We start from the raw sequence: 7,562 nt of genomic DNA, 5'->3' as shown, positions 1-7,562 counted from the left end.
ATGCTCTTCCCACTTAGGTTATTACACAATATTGAGTAGAGTTACCTGTGCTATACAGTAAGTTCTTGTTGGTTATCTATTTTAAATATATTAGTTTATATATGTCAATACAAAATTCTGAATTTATCCCTCATCTACCATTCCCCTCCACCATCCTGCACTGTTAACTATAGGTTAGTTTTCTAAATCTGTGAGTCTGCCAGTACTTTTTTAAATAAGTGCATTTGTATTTTTTTTATAGATTCTGCATATAAGCAATGTTGTATGATAATCCTCTTTCTCTGATTTATTTTACTTAATATGATTATCTCCAGGTCCATCTATGTTGCTACAATGGCATAAAATTATTTCATAACATAAAATTATTTTATTGTTTTTAATGGTTGATTAATATTCCATTATGTACGACATTTTGATTATCCATTCGTCTGTCAGTGGACATTTAAGTTGCCTCTATGTCTTGGCTATTGTAATCTGCCCTGCAATGCACAATGGGGTACATGTATTCTTTTGAACCATGGATTTCACAGGATATATGCCCAGGAGTGGGATTGCTCAATCAAATGCTGGCTCTATTTTCGGTTTTTTAAGGAACCTTCATAATGTTCTTCATATTGGCTGTACCAACTTATATCCCCACTAACAGTGGAAGAGGGTTCCCTTTTCTCCACACCCTCTCCAATGTTTATTGTTAGTAGATTTCTGATGTTGGCCATTCTGAGAGGTACTGTCTCATTGTAGTTTTCATATGCATTTCTCTAATAATAATTTGATATGCATTTCTCTAATAATTAGCAACAACAATAATTAGCTATAGTGAGAGCAGCTTTTCATGTACCTCCTTGGTCATCCATCTGTCCTCTTTGGGGAAATGTCCATTTAGGTCTTCTGCCCATTTTTTGATTGGGTTGTTTGTTCTTTTTGACATTGAGCTTTGTGAGGTGTTTGTATATTTTAGAGATAATCTGTCAGTCAAATTGTTTACAAATATATGTTCTCCCATTCTGAGGGCTGTTGTTTCATTTTGATTATGGTTTACTTTGCTGCACAATATTCAGTTTAATTAGTTCTCATTTTCTTGTTTTTATTTCAATTATTGTAGGAGACAGATCAAAAATGATATTGCTGTGATTTATGTTGAAGACCATTCTATGTTTTCCTCTAAGAGTTTCATAGTATCAGGTGTTACATTTAGGTATTTAATCCATTTTGAGATTATTTTTGTATATGGTGTTAGAGAATTGTTCTTGTTATTTAGTCAATAAGTTGTGTCTGACTCTGTGACCCCATGGACTGCAGTGCCCCAGGCTTCCGTGTCCTTCACTATCTCCTGGAGTTTGCTCAAACTCATGTCCATTGAGCCGATGATGCCATCCAACCATCTCATCCTCTGTCACCCCCTTATCCTCCTATCCTCAATCATTTCCAGCATCAAGATCTTTTTCCAACAAGTTGGCTCATTGCATCAGGTGGCCAAAATATTGGAGCTTCAGCATCAGTCCTTCCAATGAATATTTAGGGTTGATTTATTTTAGAATTGATTGGCTTTATCTACTTGCTGTCCAAGGGACTGTCAAGAGTCTTCTCCAGCACCACAATTCAAAAGCATCAATTCTTTGGCACTCAGCCTTCTTTATGGTCTGTCTCTTACATCCATACATGACTACTGGAAAAACCATCGCTTTGACTATACAGACCTTTGTCAGCAAAGTGATGACTCTGCCTTTTTACTATGCTGTCTAGGTTTGTCATATTTTTCCTTCCAAGCATCTTTTAATCTCATGGCTGCACCCACCATCTGCAGTGATTATTGAGCCCAAGGAAATAAAATATGTCACTCTTTCCACTTTTTGCTTCTCTGGTGGCTCAGTCAGTAAAGAATTCACTTGCAATGCAGGAGACCCAAGTTCAATTCAGTTTCATCAATTGTAATTGGTATGTTCATATTTTCCATTTCTTCCTGGTTCATTTCAGGAGATTATACCTCTCTAAGAAAATGTCTATTTCTTCTAGGTTGTCCCTTTTATTGGCATATAGTTGTCTGTGGTAGTCTTTTAAGATTCTTTGTATTTCTATGTTGTCCATTGTAACTTCTTTTTCATTTCTAATTTTATTGATCTGAGGGCTCTCCCTTTTTTCTTGATGAGTCTGTCTAAAGATTTATCAATTTTTTTTCTATCTTTTCAAAGAACCAGCTTTTAGTCTCATTGATCTTTTCTAACATTTTATTCATCTGTATTTTATTTATTTTTGCTCTGCTCTTCTACTAACTTTGATTTTGGTTTGTTCTTCTTCCTCTTGTTGCTTTAGGGGTAAATTTAGGCTGTTTATTTGATATTTTCCTTGTTTCCTAAGGTAACCTTTTATTGCTATAAATGTCTTTCTTAGAACTGATTTTGCTGTGTCCATATGTATTGTATCACCATGTTTTCATTTTTATTCTTCTCTATGTATTTTTCTATTTCCTCTCTGATTTCTTAAGTGATTTATTGGTTGTTTAGTAGCTTATTGTTTAGCCTTCATGTGTTTGCATTTTTTAGTTTTTTTTTTCCTTGTAGTTGATTTTTAATCTCACAACATCATGGTTAGAAAAGATGCCTGATGTGATTTTAATTTCTTTAAATTTGCTGATGCTTGCTTTGTGGCCCAGCATATCATCAATCCTGGAGAATGTTCCAAGTGCACTTGATAAAAATATATATTCTCTTGCTTTTAGATGGAATGATCTGTAAATTTCAATTAAGTTCATCTGGCCCACTGTATTGTTTAAGGCCTCTGGTACGTTATTGATTTCTGTCCCAGATGATCTGTCCGTTGATGAGAGTGGTGTGTTAAAGGCCCCATAATTATTGTCAACTTCTTCTTTCATGTCTGTTAATATTTGCCTTATATTTTGAGGTGTTCCCATGTTGTGTGCATGTTTATTTACAACTGCTACATCTTCTTGGGTTCATCATTATATAGGTTTCTTCTTTGTTTTTTGTTACCAGTTTTTTTTAGCATCTCTTTTGTCTGATGTGAGTAGCTCAATCCCATCTTGATGTTAATTTCCATTTGCATGGAATCCTGTTTTCCATCTCCTCACTTTCAATCTCTATATGTCCCTAGATCTAAAGTGGGTCCCTTGTAGAGAGTATATATTACAGGTCTTGGTTTTTTAATCCATTCAGCCAGTCTACATCTTTTGGTTGGAGCCCTTTATTTGTTTGTGTTTGTGGTAATTATCGGCATGTATGTTTTTATTATTATTTTGTTAATTGTTTTGGATCTGCTTTTGTAGGTCTTTTCTCTTCCCTTCCTCTTTTATTCTCTTGTCTTGTGATTTGATGACTACCTTTAATGTTGTGTTTGGATTCCTTTTTTCATTTTCATTAGTGTATATATTGTAGATTTTTGGTTTGTGTTTCCCATGAGGTTTTGTATAGCAGTCTACATATAAGCACAATTATTTTCCATTGGTGGTTATTTAATTTCACATGCATTTCCAATATTCTGCATTTGTACTCTTCTCAGAGTCACTGGTTTTGATGTCATATTTGTGTGTGAATGATTCCTATCCTTATGCTATGTTTGTTTTTACTGGCGAGCTTTTCCATTCATAAGTTTCTGTTTATAGTTGTGGCTTTTTTATTTTTCTTCAGGATTTGTTGCAATGCTTCTTGAGTTGTGCTGAACTCTCTTAGTTTTTCCTCGTCTGTAAAGCTTTTGATTGTTCCGTCAAATCTGAATGAGAACCTTACTGTGCAGCGTGTTCTAGATCGTATATTTTTCCTTTTCATCGCATTCAATATATGTCAGTCCCTTCTTGCCTGCAGAGTTTGTTCTGAGGAATGAAGGGAGAGTCAAATGCTGTGTTTCGTGGGCAGCTGTAGGCTCAGGAAGACTTTGGACAGCCTGTCTGCTGGTGGGTGAGGCTGTGTTCCCATCATGTTTGTTGTTTGGCCTGAGGCCTCCTAGCATTGGCGCCTACAGGCTGGTCTTGGTGAGAAAATGGCAGCTTCCAAGAGCGCCTGCCGATGAGTGCTCCCCAGCACTGCCAGTATCAGTCAATGAGCCGCAGCCACCCCCTTAGTCCCCATGGGACCTTCCAGGACTAGCAACCAGGTCTGGCCTAGTCTGGTATCAGGACACTGATTTTATTCCTGGGTCCTGGTACACATGAAACCTCGCATGCACCCTCCAAAAATGGAGTTTCTTTTCCTCCCAGTCCTGTGGAATACCCATGATCAAACCCTGCAGGATTCAAAGGCAGATTTTCAGCAGGGGTCTCCTCCTTCTAAAGCCAGACCTACAGGCTGGGGTGCCTGACATGAGTCTCAAAACTTTCGCTCCTGTGAAGAATCTTCTATGATATAATTATTTTGCAGCTATACAAACATCACATAATCTGGAACAAAGATTATGTGATTTACTCTTAAGTCATGCATATGAGTGATCCATGAGAATTGTTTGCCAACATTAGTAGCAAATAAAGGGACTCTATCTAATCTCTAAAGCAAAAGGGAAGAAACTGCTAAATAGCAAGTGTAGGATCTGTTTATAGGACAGAAGCTTGTGTTCTCAAGCTGCATGAGCCTCTTATGTTAAAATCAAAAGCTTAATGGGGAAAGTGTTGGACCCCAAGACAGGGCACTGGAATATTCGTTGGTATACATGGAAAATCTCTGAATCCTTTGGGCTCACAGATATTGTCCATTCCTCTCTGTAGAAGACTAGTGTTCTCTCCTTTTTAATAATGATTTTGGGGGTCTCTAACTTGAAAAGTATCAGTGTATCTATTTCAAGATATATCCCCACTTCTCCTAGGCACTAGATGAATAAGTATTATTAGGTCACAATCCAGTCAGGCAAATTTTTGTAATGCTTAGAGAAGAAAGTATTGTATGTGAATGAGTTTCAGTATCTAGTCAACATTATAAAAAGTATACAAGTTTGAAAAACTAGGAGGACTTGAGATACCACAAGATATACTCACAAATAATATTTGTAAGAAATTGTATAGCAAGAAGAAGAAAACCCAGGCATATAACAGAAATCTGAGACTTCCAGCTGTAGCTGCCTGGACCCTCAGTCATATGAGATGAACATCATCTTCAGAATATGAACTTAAAAGATACACATTAGGTATTTTGGTCTCAGGAGCTGCCAAGGCACCTGAGGAGTCATTTATGCTCCACTTATAGCTAAAATAGGCCATATGAATCTAGATGATAGATTTTATTCCCCTCTTGACCAAGAGTTATTATCATGGTTCCAGAGATTACTGAGGATAAACATAGACCTACCAGACACAAGCTTCAGGTTAAGTCTACCCTTACTGAAGAAAGGGTAGAAAAGTCACCTTTTCCCCATGACCCCACGTCAAATAGTCTTAATTACAAATACTCACCATTTTAAATTTTGAATCCTTTGTATTATTAAAATCATATGTAAATGCTAGTCAATACAATATAGATATTACTTCAAAGCAGAGTTCTGTAAATTATGGCAAACTAATCATATCTGACCCATGGGCAGCCTTTTTGCATAGCCTTGGAAATAAGAATATTTTTTACTATTTTTAAAGGATGATATAAACAAAGATGTTAAAATAAGGAGACATTGTGTGTGACCCCAAATGTCTAAAATATTTACCATGCGGACTTTTAAAGAAAACCTTTGCCAACCTTTGGTTTATTGGCACATTTCAATCCTCTAAATATTTAAATATGCATTGTTAATAATCATTCAAAAGGTGGACAACTCTTCTATCTCTTTTCACCAATGAAAGTTTAATTCTATGAAGGGCATCAACAGACTGTTTCAAAATTTGGAAACTAGCATGATATGTAAGATTAATTTGATTATAATAAATATTTATATATATATATATAAATTATCAAATGGATTCAGAAATTGCATTGAAATCCTTAATGATCTTCTGTATTTGATTAGTAAGAGAAATTATTATATTTTATTAGTAATTAATTCAATGCCATGGTTATCTTATGATTTAAGCATTGGTATGGCAACTAGGCCAACTCATCTCTACTTGTTGTCCATTACATTTTTAGTAGCTCTATCTTCTCCTTCATTTCTGAGCCATTTTAACTACCTGCACATTTTCTTTCAATTCTTATGATATTTTCTGTGTTTCTTTTATGGACCTCCCCTTTTTTGAATGATCCTAATATGTTTATATTCTTCAATCCTATTTGTCGGAGATGAAATAACAGGTCTTCCAAAGCTTCACTTCTTAAACCCTGCTTGTCTAATGATAGTAGAATCCTACATATGCACCTGTTGGAGCCCATCAAAGCACCAATCATTATTCAGGTCAATGGTATAAAAATAGAGGACACTTTATCACCAAATGTCCAATCCAAATTTTATTGCAGTCTCAACATTTCAGAAAACTCAGAAGTAATGTGCCATTGTAAAGTAAAGTTGGACAATTCTTCCTCCCAAGGTATGGTTTATGTATTCTCACTTTTATCCAGCTCAACATATTGGGAATTTGTCCACATTTTTGCAAAAGTTATAAGTAATAAGGATCATGAATAGGACAAACATGTTCTTCCATTGTGCAGCATCTAATGTGAAGAAAATAACACCTTGTTGGCAAAATATAAAATCCATTTTAATATTGAGTTCCCAGAAATCTATTCATATTGGTCTAAGAGACTTACATCTCTGATTAAACAGCTTCCAGTTTAATTTGTCTGTTAATTTCTCCCTATAGCTGTATATATATAGCTAAAGGGAGGGGGAGAGAGAGAGACTTTTTTTTTAGTGTTTATTGATCAAAATGAGGGGGAATTCAGATAAAAATAGAAATCTTCAAAACCCCTTTTTAGCATCATGTCTTACTCCATTATAAAAAGTCATCAACTAGAATACAGGCATGCAGGCCTCAGGTTCTTTTTCAATTATTTTCATTATCATCAAAAAGGATTCAAAAGCATTCAAAGTACAAAAATATCGCCTGAATTCCCGTTCAGTCTGAATGTCTTTTGTAGTCCATTGAACACTTTTCCACACTGTGGTTCTACTTCAAAGTTCCATTCTTATTTTTTCTTCCATCATTGGTCCTTGCAGTTTAGCAGCCTCAAGTCAGGGGTGGCCTTGGAGCCAGCATTAACTCTTCATTACCATTTCCTCATCTTTCATTCTCCCAAAGAAATCTTTAGTTGATATTTAATCATAAAGTTGGGGTTGTTTGAATTATTACAGTACTAACTGAAAAATTAGGTGATTTGAAGGTCTCAAAAAAGACCACTGGATATATTCAAATACATGTTTACTGAAAAATACCGTTAAATATGAGAAAGAATGAATAAATAAGCAGTTTGCAAACTTTCAGATGCAATTTTCAGGGGTGTTTTATTTCCTTTTTGTTAGATTAAACTTGATTTTGAATAATTTCAGATTCATATGCATTTGTAATAGAGAGTCTGGGTACTTTGTTCACCCAACAGTAACACCTTAAAAAATCAAATAAAACATCATAACCAGGAAACTGACATGAATACAATTTACTAATTTTATTGAGATGTCCCCAGTTTTGCTTGTACTTGTTTATG

The sequence above is a fragment of the Muntiacus reevesi genome, chromosome 21 (genome assembly GCF_963930625.1).
Source record: "Muntiacus reevesi chromosome 21, mMunRee1.1, whole genome shotgun sequence".
Lineage (NCBI taxonomy): Eukaryota > Metazoa > Chordata > Mammalia > Artiodactyla > Cervidae > Muntiacus > Muntiacus reevesi.
Note: the sequence above shows the minus strand (reverse complement) of the source record.